Source organism: Mastomys coucha, unplaced genomic scaffold (genome assembly GCF_008632895.1).
Source record: "Mastomys coucha isolate ucsf_1 unplaced genomic scaffold, UCSF_Mcou_1 pScaffold22, whole genome shotgun sequence".
Classification (NCBI taxonomy): domain Eukaryota; kingdom Metazoa; phylum Chordata; class Mammalia; order Rodentia; family Muridae; genus Mastomys; species Mastomys coucha.
Window position 1 is genome coordinate 259,863,535 of NW_022196905.1, and position 26,044 is coordinate 259,889,578.

The following is a 26,044-nucleotide window of genomic DNA, read 5'->3' on the forward strand; positions in this document are numbered from 1 at the left end:
CCCTGAGAACTGCTTGGCTGCAAAGCTCCTGGGTCCTGAGCTTGAAGCAGAGACAGATCCGTGTGTGTGTGTGTGTGTGTGTGTGTGTGTGTGTGTGTGTGTGTGTGTGTTTTCAAGGCTAATTTGGTCTACATAGTGAGTTCCAGGCCAATCAGAGCCACACAGCAAACTCTGTCTCTAAACAAACAAACAAAAAAATAAAGCAAGCAAGCCAGCAAGAGGGCTCAGTGTGTGAAGGCACCTGGGACCTGCATGCAATTTGTCCTCTGACCTGCATACAAGTACCGGAGTACCCATGAACCCACACACATGGAACAAACATTTTAAAGACTTCTTTTAAAATGTGACTGCCTGTTAAAAATAAATCAATGGTTGTCAGGCAGTGGTGGCGCACGCCTTTAATCCCAGCACTTGGGAGGCAGAGGCAGGTGGATTTCTGAGTTCCAGGCCAACCTGGTCTACAGAGTGAATTCCAGGACAGCCAGGGCCACACAGAGAAACTCTGTCTCGAAAACCCAAAAATAAATAAATAAATGGTTGATCACATGTCAGTCACACTGCCTCACAGGGGCAGTTCATGACAAGGAAACATGAAATGAGTGGTGGGTGTGCTCGCTCGCTCTCTCTCTCTCCCTCCCTCGCTCTTTCTCTCTCTCTGAGTGTGTGTGTGTGTCTGTGTGTGTGTCTGTCTGTCGGTCTGTGTGTTAGTCTTCCTACCGAGGCCACCTTGAATCAATCTCACTGCTTGGATTACAGGATGGATCCTCCCAAGCTTTGAGGCTAACAGTATCATCGGGCTGGGTTAGGACTCCTGGGCATCACCTTAGAAGATAGTGACTCGCCTGGGGGCACAGTACTGCTACTGAACTTTATCAGAAGATGGAGCCTAGGCCAGGTTAGAGAGAAAGGCAGAGACAGAAATAGGAAACTAAAGAGAGACGGGGACAGACTCGGGATGGTGTGTGTGGGGGGACACTGTCACCAGTACCAACTACCCTCCACCCCAGTGTCCTCCCAGCCAGTAAACATCTGCAGACACTTTCCTTTGCCGGGACATTGCAAGTACATCAGGTCACATGATTGTGTCCTAGCCCAGCCCTGTGCCATAGCCGGAGCTGCTTCCATTTCTCAGCAATGAGAACTCTTATCAAGTGTCAGTAGGATGACCAAGTAGGACCACATTCTGATCCTACAAGGGGTTCTCTATTAGGGTTTCAAGTGTGGTTTCAGATACAGTACCTAACTGAGGGCTGCACAGACAACTTCCAAGGCCACTCCAGCCCCACTCCAGACAGACTGTGTGCAGTGGGATCTGTGGGCAGGATTAGTGGGACTAAGACAGCGGCAGCACGAAGCACGGCTACTAGCCATTATGAAGATGGACAGCACAAAAAAGCAGATAGACATAAGCAACCTTGGCCTTGCTTTTGGAGGCCCAGACATCCCCCCACACACACACCACACACAATGTCACAATGTCCACAGAAGCCAGTCCTCCGCTCTGAGTGCGAACTTCAGCCCCTCGCTGCGGTTCCAACCTGGCTCAGTCCTAGAGTTAAAACTGCATAGGGTTGTGAGGACTTGAGGCTGTAGGTTGTCCAGCTCTGTACTAGACAACCTAATTCTAAAGATGAATATTGGTACCATTCATTCAGGCCAAGGTCATGGAGGCTTAGAAGAAACACAGAGGAGGTGAGAGTGACTGGGGAGGTCCAGCCACAGGCGACCTTCCTGTGATCTTTCCTCACAGTTAATTTCTGAACGGAGGCCATGTCTCTGTGGCACTGTGGGCAAGGAGCCTAGACCTCATGGGGAGAGACCTGATCCTGCCCCTATTTGTTGGCACAGTGACCTGAATGCACAGCTGGGTTAACCCCAGCTTGCTCACACAGGAACAGCAACAGAGATGACAGCTAGCAGTCCCCAGCCCAGGAGGACCTCAATCTCTGAAACACCCCCACAACCCCATGCTGCCGTGGCCAGGTGTTCTCTCAGGGCCGCCTGCCACCCCAAGGTGAGCAGGCAAACACCAGTGTCTAAGCTAAGACTTACACCCAGAGCCTCATCCCTGCACTGTACCTGTTAGGGTGCACACCAGGGAAACGTTGAGGGGCCACCTCTCAGTAATTGAATGAGGAAAACTGGCTTCTCACAACAGACTCAGGAAGCAAGAAGCTACTGGAAGTCTAAGAAGCCATGGGGGAGGGGCACCAGGATCAGAGGAGATTTCCAAGGAGAGCCAAGCTTACAAGCTCCGAGGGCCCCCTGCTGCTCCAGTTGCAGATGCTCAGTTTGGATGCCTCTGTGGGAAAACTGGAAGCTTCCCATGACAAGCCATGGTAACACAGGGCTGAATTCAAGGCAGCTGCAGTAGCATCCGATCTGAGCCTGTCAGCCCCCACCCCCTTTGTTTTGGGTGAATCTCTTGAGTCGGGGAGACTTGGCTTTTTGAGACTGCAAAATGAGGATCTTAATGGCTCATTTGTGGGGTTCTCGTGAGGAAATAAGTTAAAGCCTTGGCTGAGGCTGAGCAGAGCAAAACCACTGGGTGCAGTCTGTCTGGCATTCCTCTGTCACACGGCTGCATTTCTTTCTCCCCAGGGTCCAGGAAATTCAGTCCTGCCTGCCCACCACAGATCTACAACAGAAGGAAGAAGGCGAGGAAAGTTCTAGAGAGAATCTTCAGCCACACATGAACCCAATCACTTTGAAACACTCACCACAGAGCAGAGGCAGGTTCCTTATCCTTATGAATACAGGTGTGGGGGTGGGGGGGCAGGAATCAACAAGACCCATGTCATCAAGACCAAGGCAATCTCCCCATAAGGAGGGCACACCTACAACCTCTGGAAAGCCAGACAGAATGAGGTGAAGGGCTGGTGGGAACGGAAGAACAGAAATCAGAAGGCTGCAGCTGGGAAGGCCAGGTTCACTGGAGGCCCAGTGAAGCAGTCTCGGAGCTTCTGCTGGGCAGTTTCTAGCTCTTGGAGCTTTGCTGATGCGCAAGCCAACCGTCCGGTTTCACCTGTTAACAAGCCATTGGCTCCACAGATCCAAGAGGCTGGGCAAGATACACATGGTTATAAAAACTGGCTCAGGACAGCTCTGAGGAGGAGAGGCCGAGAGATGGAGAGATCGGAGGTCCTGGGGGCCAGCAGTGGCTGGGAACTCAGCATGGATGGAAAATCACATCTGCAGTCATGGGGCACAGAACATCTCAGCAAACGGTCCCTGGGCTACAGCTGGGCTCTTCCTAGCCTGTCTATCCTTCACCCCTCACCCCTCATCCCTCACCCTTCACTCAGTCCCTGCAGCAGCAAGGCTCTACACACAAAACACAGAGCCTGAAGGGGGTGGACTTTATAAATATTCCAACTAACAAAGCTTTTAGCATTAATTTTAACATTAATGGTGCTATATCTATTTGAAAATATTGATATTAATCAATAATAACCACAACTATATTAGTAAGTATTCCACGATAGAAATTCTTCTGCAAATTAATTCTTAGAAGTGATTATTTATTTAAAAGGAGGGTTTTTGTCAGGAAAGACCTGGCCAATTACAAAACACATCAGGGAATGAGCAACTGAGGGCAGGCAGATCCCACCCTGTGAGATGCAAACACACAACTGAAAAAAAAACAAAAACACAAAACAAAACAAAAAACAATAGGGGCCAGCAAGATGGCTCAGTGCCTACAGGCACTTGCTGCCAAGCCTGATGACCTGAGTTCAATCCCTGGGACTCACTCACACGGTGAAGGAGAGAAGTGATGCCAGTCAGTTCCCCTTTGACCTTCATAAGTTTACTCTGGCGTGCGCGCGCACTAACACACACACACACACACACACACACACACACACACGCTAAGTAAATAGCATAAACCAATTAAACAATGGTTAGTGACACTAAGGCACATTAAAAATAAAAGCCAACAGGAAAAGCAGACAGACAAACAAAATAACAATACAAAAGAGCCCGTGGAGAAAGAGAACCCACTCACCTACCAAACAGCACAGCATCCTGAATACGTAAACGATGTGCTCAGATCTGAAGAACGTGAGAGTAGCTGAATAACTTTCAAAGCATATCCCGGCGATCAAAGGCATCGTGTGTCACGCAGCAGGGACATCCTCGGCTCACAACAGCAGCTCCACGACATGTCCACCTGACCCAGGACATGTCTCACAGATGTCTGCCTGTTCTGCTTCCCTCTCCCAGCTCTCTGTGGGAAGAATGACGGACGACAAACCAGTGTCCCCCGTGAGTAGTTTTCTCAACATCGAAAACCAGAAGCAACTTAAGGGCAGAGGGAAAGTGAGGGTTCCAAGATAAATCTACGTGACTGCACTCAAGCAGCTGCCCAGAGTCCACATCCGAGGACCGGGAAGCAGCCAGTGTTGGTGCCGATGGGTGACAATGGCCATACAGAAGAGCTCACAGACTGAAGCCCCGGCCTTAGTGCTCAGGGCACAGAAACAAGGACCAGAAAAGCCATGACCTTTTGGGTCAGGATGTGCTATTCTGGTCTGGTTCTGTACCCCATGCTTTTCCCATTTTTCCACACTGCCTGCCTGTACTAATTTTATAATGTAAATTTTAACTTTGAGATATACATGTATATCTTGGGTCCGAGATTCTTATAGGATAGACAACAATAAACATGTACTGAATTATATCAGAAATGTATTAGAAATAACATTTATGCAATCTATTGATAATATTAACCAATCCTAGCCAAAATTATACATATAAACATTCCCCAACAGTGGTTCTTTAGAGAACTAACATAAAAGAATATATTTTTTGCCCACTATAAAAATGATAATATGTATTTAAATTACATCATAAATGCATTTCAGATGGTCTTTATAAATATTCCAGCCAACAAAACTTTTAGCATTAATTTTGACATTAATGGTGCTGTATTTATTTGAAAATATTGATATTAACCAATATTAACCACAACTGTATTAGTAAATGTTCCATGATGGAAATTCTTCTGCAAATTAATTTTTAGAAGTGATGATATTTATTTAAGTATATTAAATTATCATATTAATTGTATTCCAAATGTATATATTTTTAATGTATGAATTTTAATCTCAACAGAAAAAAAGCCAAGTACATAAAAATGTCTATCTGTTATTTATAGTAAGAATCTAAGTGGATTGTTCCTGAGCATCCTGAAAAAGAGAGAGAGAGAGAAAGAGAGAGAGAGAGAGAATTGACTGAGTAAGGAGCAGATTGTCTTCAGCAGGCAAATCATCTGCACCCATGAGGGCAGCATGTGCCACCATGGCAGACCCCAGCAGGACAATGTTGACTGCACAGAACCATGTATAACTTCCATGAGCTAACCCAGAGCTTCCATGAAGGCAGCCAGCCAGCCTACCCTGAACCTAAGAGGGCACTGTGCTTGATGAGGCCCCTTTAAGTCTTCTTCAGTCCACAATGTTTAACGACTCTGACAATAGAGGAAATTTAGGAAAGACAAATATAAACCAGATGACTGTCGCATCTCAGCTTCTACATGTTATTGGTTTCCCACCATGGAGGAGACACTCCAGGGCTCTCCAGGAAGACCACATTCCTCTGCCCTCTATAGCTCCAGAGACCCAGATGCCCCAAAGCCTGGGAGTGGCTTGGCCTCAGCCAGTCATTCATGACAGGGCTGTTGCTGAAGCATCTTTGCACCAGGGACTATGGCTGCATCAGGGCTCCTTCTTTGTCATCCCCAGCGCTAAAGAATTATGTGGTTTTCTAGAGAACACGGGAAGCTACAGTCAGGCAGGTGCCAGGCGGAATGGTCAGGACTGTTCTTGCTGCTGCTCTTCTCAAGTTGCTTGCCCTGTAATGAAAGACAACAGCCAGCTCCAAAATGGAGGGACTCGCACAGGTCAAGTCTCTTTCTGTCCCGTGTCAGGGTCCCTGTTAGAGGCTCAGCACAAAACTAACCAGGACATACAAAGAAAAGCAACCCCATACACAGAACAAACAAACAAACAAACAAACAAACAAACAAATAAATAAATAATGACAGTTTGAAGGTAATTTTGTTTGGGGACAAGGTCTCACTCTCTATATAATGTGGCCTGGCCTGGTATTTTCAGAAATCCTCCTGTCTCCACCTCCTGAGTACTAAGATCACAGGAGTGAGCTGCTTTATTCTACATGAAATTTAGAAACGGAAGCTCTGGCTGAGAAAGAGACTCTGTCACCCACTCAGGTGCCAATCCTAATTGCTGTGAACTAGAAATTCTTCACTCTGGCTGGGTGTGATGTGGTCTCTGAGATGAGCAAACAAAAATTTCATCCCTCCACGACACTGTGCAAGGGCTGAAAAGGTCCAGGAGAAACATTATGCCTCCTAGAGGCTGTGAGTGGCCAGGAACACAATGCCAGGACCTCATGTTAGAGCAACGGGCCCAGAGATGCAGAATTTACCTGACCAGCCCTTTCTCCTCAACACTGCCATCCAGATTAACATGATAGACAGTGTGGATAGACCTTTCCACACTGTGCCCTGGGACCAGCTCTCCCTAGGATCTGGTCAGTTTGTTTGTTGCTGTCTCTGATCCTCTTGTCTGCTGCCCTTAGGCTGAGCTGTGCTGGTCTGGCTTCCAGGTCTCCCACCTTCCTGGTGCGTGTCAACACAGCTGTAGACAATAACTTGTCTTCAAGACCATTAACAGCAAGCTGCTCTGTGGCTTTATCAAAGGCCCAGTGTGTGTGCTATGCCAGCACAAGACCTGGCAAAGTGTCCTGCAGACAAGATTGCCCATGCTATATATGTGTCTATCTTGAAGGTCCCCAATGATGGGGACCAGACTCATTCCAGGTTACTGGAGCCAAATAAACACCTTCTATGACAGTGTTCTGCCAGTACTTGTGTTCATGCAGTACCTTCCTCTGGGTTGGATGTTGGAATCATATTTGCACTTTTCCAAAATAGTGGGGGGTGGGATTCTATCCACCATGAGCCTGCCACAAAGTATTGGGATCACGACCATGTCACCAACCAGCAGCACCCATACATACTAGCTGGTGTGGGCCTAACTTACCCTTAGGTGTCACCCAGCAGTCACCCAACTTCCTGCCAGTTTCAGGTAGACCAGCAGGACACATCAGACCCCCCTCAGGTGGCTTTAGCCCTGGTCTTCTCCAAGCAGCACACTGAGGATCTTTTTTTTAGTTAGGGTTTTACTGCTGTGTACAGACACCATGACCAAGGCAACTCTTATAAGGATAACACTTAATTGGGGCTGGCTTACAGGTTCAGAGGTTCAGTCCATTATCATCAAGGTAGGAAAATGGCAGCATCCACGCAGACATGGTGCAGGAGGAGCTAAGAGTTCGACATCTTCACCTGAAGGTTGCTAGAGGTATACTCTCTTCCAGGCAGCTAGGATGAGGGTCTTAAAGCCCCATACCCACAGTGACACACCTACTCCAACAAGGCTACACCCATTCCAACAAGACCACACCCACTCCAATGAGACCACGCCTCCTAATAGTGCCACTCCCTGGGTCAAGTATATACAAACCACCACAGATCTTGATAGCTGACACTGGGCTCCTGGCTTCCATATGATGCCCCAGCAAAGGCTCGTTTGTGTGTATTCCCTTCATCTTATTCCACAGGTCTCTGAGGCAGCCACATGAACATTCCTGAGTCTTTTATCTACCTCCAAAGGGAGGACTGAGTTGGATCTCCGGACACAGGGCACATGAGGAAAGGGGCCTGTTGGTCAGAACAGTGTGTTAGTTACAGCAGTTGACACTCTACAGTGGAGTCGTGTGGAGCCTTGGCATTGATGCTCTCGGGGTGTCTGCCCTGGGAGCTTGTCTGTTGCTGATCTGTAATCTCTCCCTCCCAGATGTCACTGTAGCTGTGGACAGCTGCTGGTACTGTCAACAGTGTCCCTGCTTACGGATGAGACCACTGAGCCACAGATGTCAACCACAGGTCCTCAAGCCACAAGCAAACAAGTCGACAAGTTCATGACCGAGCATGGCTCAGAGCCTGCAGTCTCACAAGCACTAGACTTCTGTGGCCTAGTGGCCCTGCAGCCTCCTGGCCATTGTAATATGGCAGTGATTGATGTATACACGGCATCTGTGGTGGTGTTCATCTGCACTGCAGAAGGCATGAATGTAAGGAGGGAGACACGTAAACATGCACATATGCAAATACATCCCGTGTGTGGATATGCTGCTGTGTCTGTGTGTCTGTGCATATACAGCCACATGCTGATTCATGACAGAGTTTATCATAAGCAATGTATTCTTGGAATCAGGTATGGCAGTCCACACTTGGGAGGCTGAGATAGGAGGATCTAGAGTCCAAGGCTAGCCTAGGCTACACACCAAGTTCAAAGCCAGCCTTAACTACACAGCTCATTGTTTCAAAAACAGCCAGCAATGCATCCTGAGAAAGCTGCCTCTGTAGGCAATTGCGAGTCATGCAATCCTGGATGGGATGGGTCACAGCTGCTACTCAGCCTGCTTCTAGATGTAACTGTTTTACAGCTTTTATTTCACAGATAAGAATATGCTGGAATGGTAACAAACAGCTCACTGCCCGTGGTTGACACCAAGCACCAAGCTGTACGCTGCCGTTACCAAGTAGCTACCATGTTCTGTATGTGATTTCACATGTGTATTAGGCTACTGGGTGACTGACAAGAAGGACAGAAGAGGGGTAAGCCAGTGGTTACCCCAAACTGAAGTAGTTTGTCACCAGCACTAGCCTAATGAGACCATCATCATATGAAATCTGTTATTGAATGAATGCTCTGTGAAGCATGAATGTACACACACACACATGCAGGCACATGCACATACATACATACACAAACACTTATGTGTGCATACACAGAACTAGATATGAAAGCTGTGTATACATTTGCAGAAGAAGTCACATAATCAACAATTCCAAAGCCAGATTTTCTCTCCCTGAGAGAAATGTTCTAGAAAACATTGCACCTCACCTTACCTACATACCATGTTCTCTGAGGCTTGAGAGATAGATTAGCAGTTAAGAATATTCACTGCTCTCGCCAAGGACCTCAATCCATAACCACCTATAACTCCACCTCCAGGAGACCTAGCGCCCTCTGCTGGCCTATCTGGGCATTGCACTCACACGTACATATACATACACACATATACACATAATTTTAAATATAAGATAAAAAAATGTAAAAGTCCTGTGACCAGGTAGGTTTGGGAAGTATGGCTTATTCCAGCTGTCTCCTGTGCCTAACAAGAGACCCAGGTCCTATAGAAAGTCACTACAGTTGAGCTCATGAGGGGCTGAGTATTCAATAAGGAGAACCACAGTGTGTGAAATGACAGCTACAGGCAGTGGCAAAGACCCTGGTGGTCTGCAGTTGAGCCCAAGATGTGTCCAGATGTATACGGATACCAAGTTTCTGGTGACAAACAATGTCACTGAATAACAGAAGTGTGTAAAGTGTCAGGAGGAGGGGGGCGGCAAAGGCACCTCTGAGAGATACCACGTCACAGGTGGCAGGCGCTGTCAGGTGACGCCTGGGCATCTGGACATGTGTTTGATTCCTCTTAATGTGGGAGAAACGGTTGTGTTTATACGTCTTTCACAAAGCCAGTGGTTCCCCACGGTTGGCAGTCCACATCTTGATTTGATCGTGGTCTGGTTTTGAGTGTCGTGGCAGAGCTACAGAACAGGCAGTGATCTCACACTCATTCCCCATTCAACCCTGGAGGGACCCTGGCTCTTGTTGTCCTGTATATTTTACTCTTACATGCGGTGTAAACACACAGCACATTGTAAACAGCTTTGCTTTAGGCTGTCACGTATTTCTTGAGAAGTTAAACAAAAGAAAAACAAACCCTATTTATCTTCGTTTCTACCACATTCAGCACTTTCCTTTCCATTTTGTTCCATACGCCCAGGAGTCTGCCTCTCGTTCACTTCTTCCTTAATAAGCTCAATTTGTCTCGTAGGGCAAGCCCTGCTGGCAGCAAATTCCATAGGTTTCACTTGCCTGGGGAAATACGTTTGTCTTTCTTTTTTGAAAGGTGTTTTTAACTGGGGATAGAGTTCTTGGCTAAAAGGAATTTATTCTATCTGTCGACACCATGAAGAGAGCCCTGAGGTGTGTCAGGGCTCATGTCGTTCCTGGAGAGAAGTCCTTTGCAGTTCTGGCTTTAAAGCCCCCTCAGGTACCAAATCCTTGCCTGACTGCCTTGAAGAATTTTATCTTTCACTTTCTGATCTCAGGTTTAACTATTTTGTATACAGAATACAAACCGTTTATTCTCCTTAGATGATCTTAGATGTTTTTCTTCTTAGAATTTTAATTTAATATCTTGGGGGGCTGTGTGTGTGTATGTGTGCTTGTGTGTGTATGTGTGTGTATGTGGAGTGTATATATGTATGTGAATGTGTGTATGTTTGTGTATATGTGTATGTATATGTATGTGTGTATATGTGGTGTGTGCTTGTGTGTATATGTGTGTGCATGTGTGTGTAGTGTGTGTGTACTTATGTATATGTGTGTGTATGTGTGCATGTTTGTGTATGTGTGTTTATATGTATGTGTGTATATGTGGTATGTGCTTGTGTGTGTATATATGGTATGTGCTTGTATGCATATATATGTGTGTGTATGTGTGTATGTGTATGTTTGTGTATGTATGCATATGTGTGTATTGTGTTGTGTATGTATGTGTGTGCATGTGTGTGTTCACATTGTGTGCATGTGCATACAGAGGTGCCTTTTTCAGTCACTCTTCACCTTATATTCTGAGACAGAATCTTTCACTGAACCCATAATTTGACTTCAGTTGTCTGACTTTTTGGCTTGTTCTGGGGAATCCTGTTTCCACCTCCCACACTGAGGCTACAGGTGGGCTGCCATGCCCACTCCACCTTTTGGTGGGTTCTAGAGACCTGATCCTCACATTTACATACATGCACTTTAGCCAGGAGCTATCTTCCCAGTTGTTCATGCATTATATTTTTATGTCTTGGTCATTAGCTCATTAACTACTGTTCTGCCTCATCTACCTATCATCTGTCTGTCTCTATCTATCATCTGTTTATCCATCTATCTATCATCTATCTGTCTGTCTACCTATCTATCATCTATCTATATGTCTATCTATCATCTATTATCTATCATCTGTCTACTGTCATCTACCTACATGTCAATCTATCTATCTATCTATCCATCTATCTTTTATCTATCTATATATCTGTCATTTTCCTGCCTGTCATCTATGAGCTATCTATATGTCTGTCTATCTAGCATCTATCTGTTTGCCTATCTAACATTTATCTATCTCTTATCTATCTATATGTCTGTCTGTCTATCATCTATCTGTCTGCCTATCATTTATCTATCTCTTATTTATCTATCTATATGTCTGTCTACCTATCTATCATCTATCTATATGTCTAACTATCGTCTATTATCTATCATCTGTCTACTGTCATCTATCTACATGTCTATTTATCTACCTTTCTTTTATCTATCCATATATCTATCATTTGCCTGCCTGTCATCTATGAGCTATATATATGTCTGTCTATCTATCATCTATCTGTCTGCCTATCTATCATTTATCTAACTCTTATCTATCTATATGCCTGTCTATCTATCATCTGTCTGCCTATCTATCATTTATCTATCTCTTATCTATCTATCTGTCTATCTATCATCTATCTATCTCTTATCTATCTATATACCTGTCTATCATCTCTCTCTTTTCTTCCTCTGCTCCCTCCCTCTCTTCTGGGACCCCAGAGTCTCTAACCTTAGACCTTACTATTACCCCTTGGCTCCAGCTGCTCTGTTCCACTTGCTGCTGCCCTGACTATTCCGTCTTTGGGGATTAGGGCAAGGGAATCTCTTCTCAACACACCGATCTTGATCCTCATCCCCCCACTAACATGAGCTTTCTTTAGCATCTCCATTTGTCCTGTGGTGAATGCCTCCCACCATTTCTAATCAAGCTTTAACATGGGACTCCTTCTCAACTCCCATTCTGATACCACCTGGAGAGCCTGGTTCTGTGACTTTCCTTGTCCCCCCACAGTGACCTGTCTTCAACTGAAAGCCATAGATGAGAGAGGCGGCTCAGAAGGTAAAGTGGGGCCCTCTGACTGTCTATGGGTGTAGGATGCTATGCAGTGTGCTTTGTTCATTTTCCTCTCCAGGCCACAATGGGTTAATAAGACCAGTGTCCCTTCCCCTGGGATTTTGTTCCTTATGAGAGAATATCTTAGCAGGGCCCTGTGCTTCCCCCACCTCCCGGGCTTCCCTTTCCCAGGTCAACCTTCAGAGGTCTTCCTCTGTGCTCCATTCTCAGTGAGCACCCAACATACTTAGGAAGGAGTTTGCATGCGTGTGAACACCTGGAGCCCAGTCTCTAAGGTTCATAGCTGCCGATTATTATAGCTAAGCTTGCACAACACTCAGCTGTCCGTAAATGTCAGCTAATGTGCTCTGCCCACCTGGGTAGCCCTTGCTTCCTCCTGGGTGGTAGAGGTGACCCAGGGCTTTACTGAATCCTCGTTGGGGGCATTCTCTTTTTGTAAAGAGGAGAAGGGCCGTTTGCTCTGTGAGCTCTGCTCAGATTCGGGAAGGTCATGTGACTTCTCGTCATTAGGATGCATCTGACTCACTTTTCTGTTGTCCATGTCCTGAGTGGAGCCGATGGGTTTCCATGTCTAACAGGACATGATAGCTGTTTGTCATGAGGGTGTGGGAAAGAGGAGACACCACAGTTTCCAACAGCTACCAGAGAGGCCACTGAAGGAGCTCTGGCACAGAGAAGCTGTGCCCCTGTTTCCATTAGTCCCTATGCTGGGATGATCAGAAAAACAAAACCCGTGGGTGAAACCTGTGGCACCAACAAACATTTCTTTCTCGGTGAAGGGTCTGTGGCATGGCTCAGTGTGGCTCAGCAGGATTGTTTTGGGATCTAGTCCCTCTGTTCCTGATGCCAGATCTTCTCAAGGTTGGAGTGTTGGGGAGACAAGGTGACTCTGAGCCTCTTCTTGAAACTCTGCTGTCCCTTCTGCCTCTGCTCTTTATTCAGAGCAGAGCAGGAGGCCGAGACCAGAGTTAGTGGATGGGTATGTGGGTGCCAACTGAGGGACAGGGACATGTGGGCATGTGTGGGATGACGATGTGGGCAGCTAGAGTGTCACCAGGAACGCAGGCTGGGGTCATCCAATCTGATGGCATCAATTCAAGACCACAGGCTGGGGTCATCCAATCCGATGGCATCAATTCAGGAACACAGGCTGGGGACATCCAATCTGATGCCATCCATTTCCATTGTGAAGTAGAAAACAAATCAGCTCTTGCTTCAAAGAGGGGGAGATCAGTCAGGTGTGCGTGCATGTGCACATGGGTGTGTATGCATATGTGTGCACATGTGGAGGCCAGAGTCAAGCTTGGGTGCCATTCCTCAGGAGACATCTACCTTTATTTTTTTTTCCAGACAAGATGTCAGGGTTTCTATTGCTGCTGGAAAAACACCATGACCAAAGAGCAAGTTGGGGAGGAAAGGGTTGATTTGGCTCATACTTCCACAGCGCTGTTCATCACTGAAGGAAGTCAGGACAGGAACTCAAACAGGGAAAGACCCAGAAGGGTGCTGCTGACTGGCTTACTCCACTCAGCCTGCTGTTTTATAAAACCCAGGACCACCAGCCCAGAGATGGATCCACCCACCATGGGTTGGACCCTCCCCTCCCCACTGATCACCAATTAAGGAAATGCCTTACAACTGGATGCATTTTCTCAACCGAGGCTCCTTCCTCTTTGATGACTCTAGCTTGTGTCAAGTTGACACACTAAACCAGCCAGTACAATGTCTCACTGGGACCTGGCACTCATTTATTTGACTATACTTGCTGACCAAGGCTCTTCAGCCCCCAACTGCCACCCCCCAGCACTGGGGCTACAAGATGGCACAACCACTCCTAACTCTTAACATGGGTGCTGGGGATTGAACTCAGATCCCTAAGGCTGCATGGCAAGCACTTTACTGAATGAACCAACTGCCTAACCCTGTAGTCAGGTTTTAAGAGTAGGGAGTGCAGAAATAAATTCCCCAGGGCTAGGCTGAGGAATGAGGGCTCCCCCAGAGCTACAAGAAGACATGGGGTTCCTGGCTCCAGCCCAGATGCAGGTTGGGTGCTCTGTCCATCACAGGAGCCTTAAGCAGCCTCACTCTGTCTTCCTGGGGTTATTTCCATTAGCTCCCCTGCTTGGTCTCAGAAGGACAGAGAGGGTGAAATCATGTTTTCATAATTACCCACTAGCACCAGCTGCCCTGCCAGTCACCAAAGGTGGCTGTTTCCTGTGTTATAATGGGAGGTAATTGGCCAGGACACCAGGAGTGAGTGACAGCTAGAAATCCAGGTGGTAGGGACTTTGTCCAGAGGTGTGCCTGACATGTCTAAGTTCTCATTTTGCTAGAACATTCCTAAGGACATTTCAGATTCTTTTCATTGTAGTTGACTGCATCCCAGTGTGTTTGCTCTGTCTAATTTAATTTTGGGGTCCTTGGCAGTCAAAAGAAATCAAGGGCTAGATCCAAGCTATCCTGCTTCTGGTGCCCACTCATTGCAGATGTCACCCAGTCCTTCTCTGGACCTGGACACTGTTCTACGCCAGCACCAAGGGGATTCCAGACCACATTCCAACAGACTGACTTTGCCAGAGCCCTAGAGCCAGAGCCTGCTGGTCAAGAAGCAGACAAGGTTATGAGCCCACTTCCAGATCTGTCCCCCATACCTTCCTATCAGTTCCAACCGCCCTGTGGCCACCACCTCATCTTCCTTTAGTTTGGATAAGAGCAAAGTCCTGATCTAGGCCGGAGCCAAGGTCATTTCAAGGGTAGCGGAGGTCTGGGTAGCACATCAATGGCCAATCTCACAGGCCCACCATGGGCTATATCAAACCAGCAAGGGTCAGTCAGGCCCTGGCTCTGAAGTCAGAGTATGTACATGTGTAAGAAACACTTCCCCTCAGGCATCTAACCCTGGGTGTGACCTTGCTCTGACCATCTCAGTTGGCAGAGCTCAGCTATAACCAAGTCAACATAGACCAGACACAAGATCCCCTATCCAACACTGAATCCACAGACTCCCCTGGCCCATGGCCTCTTTCCTGAGGTTGGGAAGGAAAAGAGTGGGGAGCTGGCCAGTCTCTCCACCCATCACCCCAGGCATTGTTAGAACCAGAAGCCAGCCAAGGCATCATCTCAAAATTCCCACCTCCACACACTTGTGAACAAATCCGGTTCCCAGAACTACTGCCCTGCAGGGGTGCTGAGGCAAGCACAGACGCCCCCCCCCCAAGTAAAACTACAGGGGGAGTCAGTTTCAGAGTGTCACAACCTTAGGCCCTTGGGTAACCCTGTTCTTAATCAAGTATTTGCCAGGCTCTACATGGGCTATGGCACACAGAAGACCTTTAAGCTCTGGTGAGGACAGGTGATTTGGAGTAGAAAGCCATCAGAGGATTATTTGAGGGAAGAATGAAGAGCCTGTCAGCCAGAGGCCAGGAGGGGATGAGGGACAGGCTAAAGAAAGACCCCTGAGAGCCCAGAGCAGGGACAGGCTGGCAGGCTGGGAGCTGGGGAGGGAGAGGGCACACCAGGGGCTGCTAGAAGAGATCATGGCTTGGGGGTGGGGGCCAGATTCTGCAGGGCATCTGGGTTTCAGAGGGAGGGAAGCCTGGGTTCTAACCCCAGTTCCTGCAATCCACTTTTGATGGCTAGGAGGGAATGGCCCAATGTGTACTCTAGGCAGAGGGAACTTGACAGCCACACAGACGCCTGGGCTGTGAGTGACCAGGGAAACTACGCAGATGCCAGGGGGCTGGAATCCAAGGCTGTGTGGCTAGAAAACCAACCCTTTCTGCAGGCTTCAGACTATGGGGGTCTGGGGAAGGCCCCTCAACCCCACTGTAGTATCGGCATTTGAAAGTGAAAGAAATCCCAGAGACCCATCCCCCACTACTTTGTGACCTCTGCACAGAGTCTGGGAAGAGCATTATCAAGATGCTGGCAGGGACTCAGCCCCAAATACACCCAAAGGAGGCTGCCTGGCAGCTGGCAAGCACCCCAGTGCAAAGCCATGGTGGGACCCCCTTCCTCATCCCATGCTGCAAGGTTACCCCGCAGCCTGCAGAAGGCCTCGTCCCTACCAGTGAGAGCCTTGATAGAGGCTCCAGACATTTCCTTCCTCCTGCTGCAGAGCCTGCCAGCCCCTTGGGTCCAACCTAAAGTCCCTGGCCCTTCACAGAGTTGCTTGCAGCTTCTGCTAGCTTGGCCCACATCCACCCAAATAGCTGCTTGTCTGGGTGACACAAAATCAGTGACTCCCGACAGGCTTTGCAGGCGGCCTTCAAGCTACACAGACTCAAGCCAAGTCACCAGCTGTGTGAACTTGACAAGTTTACCTGTCCTCTCAGAGCCTCTGAATGCTATGAGGGTGCTACGGAAGTTTCTGGAGGCTTAGGGAGCCGGCTCCCTTGATAAGTGCTTACTGCATACACGTGAAGACCTCATGAGGACCTGTGTTGGATCCCCAGAATCTACCCCAGGAGTCGGGGGAAAGGCAAGAGCAGAAAGTATAGCATAATGACCGCATATTTACCTCAGGTTCATGAGGTGCATGAGGCCTCAGGTTCCATCCCCAGCATACGCAACACCACCATCACCATCACCACATTTTTTTTTAACAAAAGAAAAGCCAAGCCCATCCGTACACCTGTAACTGCAGGGTTGGGGAGGCAGAAGCTGGAGGATGCCTGAGGCTCACTGACCAGTCTATCTAGCAGACTCAATCAGAGTTCCAGGTTCAGGGAAAGACCCTGTCTCAAAAAATAAGGTGGACAGTGATGGAGGAAGAAGCATAACTCACAAGTGTACAGCCGAACCCATAGGAACACACACACACACTCACACACATTCACACACTCACACACACATTTACACACTCACACACACATTCACACACACACATACATGCTCACATATGCTCACATACTCAGACATACACCTTCATATACTCACACACTCACTTACACATTCACACATACACACTCACACACACACATATACACACTCATACACACACTTATACACTCATAGACACATTCACACACATTCACATACTCACACATTCACACACTCACACATTCACACACTCACATATACACATGCACACATAATCACACACACACATTTGCACACATTCACACACTCTCACATATACAGTCTCTCACATACACACTCACATATATACACTTACACACACTCACACACACATATACACACTCTCACACATTCACACACAGTTTGTTGGGAAGACAAAAAAAAAGGATAACCACAAAAAAAGAGCTTTCAAGAATAACTAACACGCAGTAAGTCCTCAGGGAGTGACAACCAAGGTAAACACTGTCATAACTGGGGGCGGGGCCTGTGCTGAACAAGAACGGCTCTGCGTTGTATAAACACAGTACATACAATTGCACAATTATGTCCAAAGTCTTACACAGTGTTTGCTGTGTTCAGATGAGCATTGGGTTACCGCAGCTGTGGCTGCCTCCAGACTCTCTCCTCAGCCAAGAACTGCATCTCACCCCCATTTCGTGGCTGAGGAAGTGGAGTGCCCCTGGTTGCCTTGCCAAGGCTGGTCTGTGTGTCCCTGGGGGCCCTTTAGGCCAGAACGTTTCAATTCCATTCCTCCTAAAGGGAACCAACAAAAATCTCCTGGATTGAAGTCTCAAATGATTCACTCAACAAACTGTGACAGAAACAATTTGCTTCAAAGAAGCCACGCTCTCTGGAGAATCTGTTGCTCTGTGTCACCCTCGTGGGCAAGTAGATTCAAGAACACACCAGCATGAACGTGGGCAAAGAGGTGACATCAGTAATACGGGGACTCTGGTCGATGCCAAGTCCTCCAACCGGGGTAAGGACTAATTTGAAAAGGAATCTCAATTTAAGTAACATTATGGGAAAATCTTTAAAAAGCAAAGCCTTTGCTGACAAAGTAGCTCAGGCCAACCCCTGGCTCTTACAACTAATAGGGGAGGGGACATGGCCCAGCAGTGCCAACCTCCAGGACCCAACTCAGAATGAAAGAAATTATTTCAAGTAAAGCAAGCACATTAGGCAATTGTGCTCTGTACTTCTGCTTTGCTTTTAGCTTTGAACAAAACATAAATGGACAAATGGAAGAGTAGGAACTCCTTCCTGAATCCTGGAGGGGCCTTTGGTGGTGGCGCTAGGAGCTACCAGCACCTTGACATGCTAGGAGAACGCTTGTTCTCTGGTGCCTTTCAGAAAGGTTTATTTTCAAAACACACACTTTGCACCCCCAAAAGAGGGTCATACTCTATAACCCAGGCTGGCACAGAACTCACCATAAAGTTCAAAGTGGCCTTAAATTCTCTGTAACCCTCCTGCCTCAGCCTCCAGGATACTGGGATCTTGGCAGTGGGGGCGGCCCACTGGCCCCTGAATCTTTTTAGTCAACTATTCTTCTAAGGGATTTACACATTGGAGTACTATGGAATTTTCTTTTTAGTTTTACTTTGCAGGCCATTGCACGTTAAACTACAGTGGATGTATTTTCTTATGCATGTACCTTGTGGTTAGTGTAGTCAACTGAACAGAATATAGAATCACAAGGAGGCTAGAGACAGGGCTTGGTGTTTAAGAATACCAGCTGTTCTTTCAGAGGACCAGGGTTCAATTCCCAGTACCCACCAGTGGCTCACAACTATCTGTAACTCCAGTTCCAGGGGATCCAATGCCTTATTCTGATTTCCTTGGGGACTGAATGTATGGGGTACACAGACAGGCAGACACAATGCACATACACATTAAATAAATAAATAGCATTAGAATCCTCTGGAAGGCAAGCCTCTGGACATACCTGTGAGGGAGTATCCTGATTATTTTAATTAATGAAGGAAAATCTATTTTAATTGTAGCTAGGATCCTTCTCCAAGCAGGGCACCCTGGGCTGTAAAGATTGGTGGAAGGGCAACTGAACACTATTTGCATTCATTGCTCTCTGCTTCCTGATTGGGGATGCCATGTGACCAGCTGCCTCAAGCTCCTGCTGCCTTGGCCTCCCCCTCAGGACACATCAACACATCGTATGCATGAACTGTAAACCAAGTAAATGCTTTCTCCCTTAGGTTGGTGGGGGTTATTGTTGTTACTGTTGTTGTTTTATTTTGTTTTCAGAATATTTTTATCAAAGCAGTGGGGGACAGGGGGCGCTAAGAGAAACCTTGTAACATTATATGAGAGCTCAGGAGGAGGAGGGGGGCATGTTTCTGGGTCACCTGGGAAAATACCTGCCAATCATCCACTTTCTCATGTGTGAGCAAGAAGTCAACTTGGCGGAGCACATCTAGCACCACACTGGTGGTTACATGCATGTCAGCTTACTGTCTCCACCGTTCCTCCATCATAAGCCCTCCTCTGTCCTCCTGGTGGCTTTCTTCTCAGCCCATTACACATTGCACCTTGGGCTCCCATCCCTCTGCATTTCCACAATCACTGCCTGACTTTTTCACCATTGCTGTCTTAGCAGATGTACATCCTCTGAGTCACTCTTGGGACCTCTCTCTTCCCCAACAGTAAGGTCAATGTCAGCCAATGGCCTGTTAGGAAATGGGGCAGGTAGTCAGTACACGTTAAAGGTGTGTGTGGATTCCATGGTCTGGAACTCTCCATTTAGATTATGCTGCCTGGCCAGTCCCCTGTGTCCATGTCTGTCCTCCCTTCTCCTACCATCCCCCTCCCACCCACCTATTCCCCTTACTCCCACACTCCATCTCTGGCTTTTACACTTGTAAGCTTAACACTTTACTCACTGAGCAGTCTTGTCTCCCTAGCCTATTTAAAGTAGAGGAACAGACTCTCATACTCAGAGGGTGCCCCCACCTTTACTGGCTGTCAGTCAAGAATATGTCACCTGCAAATGCATCTTCAAGGCTGTGCACAAGAACTTAAAAAGAAAAGCCCCTCCTTGAGTCTCTCTCCGCTCCTGTGCCCTGTGCCATGTTTCCCAGGTTTATGGAAGTATTTCCTTGCAACAAGATATGCCTGCAAGCTTGGGTCCGGATCAAGGGAAAGCGGGGCATGCTAATTTCAAGGCAAATTAATTAAAATGCAAGCCCAGCTCCCTGGAAATCGCAGAGCAATAGCAGTCAATGCTTGGTAGCCAGCCAGCAGGAACTGTCCCCACCCTGCCCAGCCTCCGGTTGTTTTCCTCTCTAACTTGCGATTTTTGCCCCTCAAGAAACTCCACTCTGGGTGCCACCAGAACTTTCAACCCCAGCCTCAGTGCAGAACCTGCTGAATCAGAGGTTGTTTCTGTCGGGGTTCAGCGAGGAACAGATGATACACATTCTGAAAGGCAACAAAGACTGTGCCGTGCTGAGCTGTGGTTCCCCCTGCACAGGCAGCTGAGGCAGGAGGATCAAGAGTTTGAGGTTAACCTGAGCTACATAGAGTACTGGGCCAGCCAGAACACCAGAGCAATACCCTCTTTCAGGAAGGAAGAAAGCAGGAAACCATGCTGAAAGGAGAAGTGACCATGACGTGCTAGGAAACAGATCCCGTCCGTCTGCCTTTCAATGCCAGCCTGTTCTTCAGAGCAGGCTGTTTGTTAAAATAGTGAGTGTCTTAATTTCATCTCTGTTGCGATAAAATACCCTGAAAAAAGCCCGCTACTTAGGGGAGGAGCGCTTGTTTTAATTCACACTCAACATGTGGTTCGCCATTGTCATCCGTCCTGATGTGGGCTCACATGTCCCTGCTGTCTTGGAGGTTGCGAAACTCAGGAGGCAGAGCATCACTACAGGTAGAGGAGCTAGGTTGCTGGGGGCAGGCCTTGAGGGTCATAGCCACGCCTACTTCCTTCCTAGTCTCGTTTAGGGGGTCTTTGAAGGTGGGAGGGGTCTCAGCCACCCCAGGACCAACTGGCTCTCTAAAACTAGGAGCTAAAGTGGGTGCTTCCTCCTGTGAGGACGATCTGCACAAGGTTTGAGTCATAGAGAAGAAAACAAACAGATGCCCACATTTTCAGGAAGGGGAAACTGAGGCTCAGGGTCCCAAGAGGATACCCGAAAACAGAATAGATGGGACGACAGCAAAAAGATAGAGGGGGAAGAGGAGAGAGGGAGGAGGAGAGAGCAGAGTTTCCCTCTCGGATTTGACACGGATGTGCCTTCCCCACCCCCAACCCCCTCCTTTTTTTCTCTTTAAAGATAAGGACTCGGTCACTGAAGAGCAAGTCTGTAGTCTGAAAAGAACCGCATCGCGCATCTGAGCTCCCTGACCTCTGGTATTTCAGAAATCAGATCCTCCTGCTACAACCTAAAAAAGCAATTGCCTGGATCTGGGCACCGGCCACCATCCCAGTACTCAGGAGGCCGAGGCAAGAGGATCATCAGTTTAAGGCCAGCTTGGGCTACAGACCAAAGCCTGTCTCCAACCGAAAAAAGAATGTTTTTCAAAGCTGCTGCGGGATCATCTTGGGAGGGCGGCCACCTAGGAACCACCCCTGTTTTCCCAAGATAGCGGCTTTAAGTTTCCTCTTTCTACATAGTAATGAGACCCAAAAGGCGCTGCTTGCCCGTCCACCCGCGATCTATTAAAATTCATTCTCCCCTTCATCTTCGTACTGTTTATTTTATAAACAGAGACACTGTGTCTGAGAGTCCAGTAGCTCAAAGCCACGCTTCTCTGATGAAATCTAACCACTTTCCACGTCTATATCTGAAAACGAAGCAAAGCTTTCAAAAGGTATTTCCACCCAAATGGGTCCATTTTCCAGGAGGTGGGGGGTGGAAAATCTCACCCAGCCATCGGAGGCCATAAACCCAGGCCTCTCTGCAAGGCCCCACAATGCAGGTTATCCTCTATGGAAATCACATTGCTGAGGACCCATGGACTAAATGACATATTCCAGCTACTTTACTCTTCCTATGTGCAATGGAGCACCCCTCCATAAAACATGGAAGTATTTGTGGCCAGTCCCTCAAAGTTCATGCATGCATGAGAGCCTAGCCTCAATTCCCACAGAAACAGCTGGGCATGGTGACACATGGTCTGGTCCTCACACTGGGAAGTAAAGATGAGAGGATATCTGGGGCTCACTGCTCTAACTTGGGACAATGATGGATCGGTCGGTCGGACCCAGAGAACTCACCACAGACGTGTTACAAGTTAAGACAAAAGAAACATCTTTGCTGGTCAAAGACAAAGGCTCTAACAGTGACCCAGAGTCCACTGAGATAAATAGCTTTCCTTCTTCCAGGACACTGAGAAACACAGGGTCACACAAGGAAGACGCAGCATAGGGAGAAGCAAGCTGGGGCTACGCCCTGTAGTCACCAGCACACCCCATACCTCCTTGATTAGGAGTCAAACACGAAGAAGGAGCATAGGTTCTGACCTGTATCATCCTGGGGGCTTGTCATCCATAGCAAGCTAACCCCTAATGTTCAGTGACCATTTCCAGGTGCCTCCTACAGAGATCCTGCCTCAAACCCTGCCAACTTCCCCCGAAGATCCCACCCTCAGCTCTCTCATTCCACCATGCCAGTCTCCTACCTTGAATGTGAACAACACCATGTCATAGACTGGGGTTCAGAACTACTAAAGAGGAAAGCAAGCTGAGTACCAGTTCTCACCTCCCTCTCCTTCCTAACCGTGGAGCAGCTTGGCCAGCTGCCTCAAGCTCCTGCCACCATGGATGGCCTCCTCCAACTGTGAGCCAAAATAAAGCCCTCCTTCGTAAGCTGGCTTTGTCAGGTACTCTGTCACAGTGATGAGAAAAGTGGCTAGTGCAGTCAGGCCTCAGTGAGGAGTAGGGTGGGGCAGAGGACCACAGGAGCTTCCAAAGCCCTGAGTAGAAAACAACTGTGCTAAACAGTGGCCCGATGCTCATGGATGACCTGCTCACCAGCACTCTGTGTGTTGGTGGCCCCTCTTAGATCTCCTTTCCTGCTTCTTCTTGACTTTCCCTGATGGCCCTGAAGATGACATCCTGTGTCCATGCTCCGCAGCCGCCACGACAGGAGCCACAGGATGGACTTCCCAGCAGGAACACACAGGTGGAAATGTTGAAGTGTGAGCCACACCAAAGTCCTCAAACCCTGTGTAATGTTCATTGTGTCCTCATTCCCCTGTTCATCTGTAATGTCAGAGAAGTGTTGGGACCAACCCTTTAACATTGCAAAGGACAGAATGAGCTGGTGCCCCCAGGGCACTGTCAGGGCATCCTGTGCTCGGGAGGCAGTCATTGGAAGTCTGTCCTTTAGGTCTGTTGTGGCCATTGACACAAAATCACAGTAACTGTGAACACCTACAGGAGACCCCTTTCAAAAGACCGGGCCTGATAACTCCCTCCTAGACAGGTGTTGAGGACGGCCCTCAGACTCTGGCCACATCTGCCAGCCGTCCTCCCTAGAAGCATGTGATCTCTGGGGATGCTCACATGTGCAGGAGCTAGAAGGCTGACTATGAGCACTTCATCTTTGTGGCTTTGGGCCTTTGCTGTCTGAGGTGAGTAGGCTCAGACACCCCAGGAGAAATCTCGCAACGCATGCCATCCCTTCAAACACTGGGATTACATTCACTGTCAAGCAGATGAGTCTGATCTCATTATCTATAATGTCTGGTAGGTTGGTCTCATCTTTGGTCCTTAAAAAAATTTATTTTTCTAATTCATCAATGTCTCTGCTTGAAAATGAAGATTCTGAGCCAGGTGGTGTTGGCACACACCTTTAATCCCAGCACTTGGGAGGCAGAGGCAGGCCAATTTCTGAGTTCGAGGCCAGCCTGGGCTATGGGGTTTGTTCAGGACAGCCAGGGTGATCCAGAAAAACCCTGTTTCAAAAAACAAACAAAAAAAAATCCTAAAAAAGAAAATGAAGATTCTGGGTCATCACCTGTGGACTGTTCTTGCTAAAACCACTCCTGAGACAGAGGCCTTAGATATTCCAAACTTGTTTAGAAGCAGTATGTTGCCACCCACTGAAACGTTAGTTTATAATTAGCATCGAATGTTCTCTATAAAAATGAACACATGGGGCTGGAAAGATGATTTATGCTTGCTACACAAGCAGGAGGACCTGAGTTCAAATCCTGGCACCCACACATTAGAGGGGAGGTGGAAGGATACCTGGGGTATGCTGACAGCCACCCTAACCCCAGCTTCAATAAGAGAGCCTGTCTCAAGGGAATACGGTAGAGAGTGACAGAGTGGGACAGTGGTGTCCCCCTCCAGCCTATGCCAGGCACAGGTGTACACATACATACACATGTACACACACACATACACATACACACACACGCACATGCACACACACACACAAATACACATGCACATGTGTGGGCACATACACATACACACGCTTCCATATACAGCACACGATTAAAAAATGTTAACTAAAAATACATTGTAAATAATTAATTTTATTTATATTTATGTTACTTTGTGTATGCCTCTGTGTGTGTGTGCACGCGCGTGCACATGCACGCGTGTGTGCATGCTTACATATGTATGTAAGAATCCAGAGAGGCCAAAAGAAGATGCTGGATCCTCTGGAGCTAGAGTTACAGGTGGTTGTGAGCCGTCTACCACAGGGGCTGAGAACTGAACCTGGATCCTTTGCAAAAGCAATACATGCTCTTAACCCCTGAGCCATCTTACCAATCTCTCCCTCTCCCTTTCTTTTAAATATAAATTTGTTTTTGAGACAGAATCTTACTGTCTCCAAGGCTTAGACTGTGATCCTCCTGCCTCAGCTTCCTGAGTGCTGAGATTACAGGTGTCAGACACCATGCCCAGCAACACATCATGCTATAATTAATATAATAATTATATTAAGTAAATTGTCACATAGAAAAATTGTTCAAAGTAACTTTGTAATTACATATGTGTTGCACATCCTCTGTAGGGTGTCGGCAGAAGCGGCTCATTCCTGCCCTGGCGCAGCCCCAGGGCGCTGTTAATAGTATACAGCATAAGCACTGATTTGCTGTTCTCAGATCTGACAGATTCCAAATTGTGAAACAGATCCGGCCCCAGGGCCTCAGATCTCGGCCTCAGATAAGGGACCTCAGTTTTGGACAGGAGAAAACATCAAGCCCTGGGACTCAGCTAGGGCTCTGCACAGTCATCCCAGCCCTCACGGGAACTTGAGGGCCCTTGGACCTCTCGGTGGGTGGAGATGCTGTCTAGCCCTAGCCTGTGGTCAACTGTCAGCTGGCTCTGGCCAGCAGGCTGGCTGCCCCACAGCCCCATGCACCTCCTGGCTTGGCATAGTGGAGTTCCCAATGTCAGCACACCCCCCCACTCCCTGCAGCAGTGAGCACCATGTTACACACTCAGAACTGTTTGTCATAGGCTTACAGAGAATTTCTTGACGGTCCCTAGAGACACCCTGCGTATCCATGGGACATCGGCAAAGCTGTCAGAGCTCCCAATGACCATGAGTGCACAGCTGGAGCAGGAGACAAGTGGAGTAGGTGGCAAGTGTGGAAACCCTTTGCAAACAAGATGAACACTGATTGCCAAGAAGGAGAAGAGAGACCCTTTTGCATTCACACCTCCCATGCCTTACTCCCCCAAGGGCTTCTACATCTGTAGCTCCTACCAGCAGCGTGGGCCACTTCAGGCACTGATAGGCACCAAGATCTTGGGCCTGAGTCAGTTCTGGTTTGAGGCCCAACCCTACTTCTAGCTCTGGGACTTAAGATGAGGTTTCTTAGCACAAACAGTTTCTGGGCCTCTAATTCCTCATCGATGAAGAGGCCAGCTCTTACATTCTGTTGACTCCTCCACAATTTAGGGACAGTCACTGGAGAGGACGCAGAAAGAATGTAAGAGCAGTAGTGAGGGCTGTGAATGCCGTCTTCCGGATGTGGCGTGACATGGCCTTGACCTTCATGCTCTCAGTAGCTGTGCTTACAGGCATAAGATTGGACCTAT

General features: G+C 47.8%; 1 pseudogene; it reads left to right on the top strand.

Annotated features, from left to right (window-relative positions):
* LOC116067891 overlaps positions 1 to 25,796 on the top strand; it is a 73,161-nt pseudogene extending 47,365 nt beyond the window's left edge.
* Positions 25,797 to 26,044: the final 248 nt, after the last annotated feature.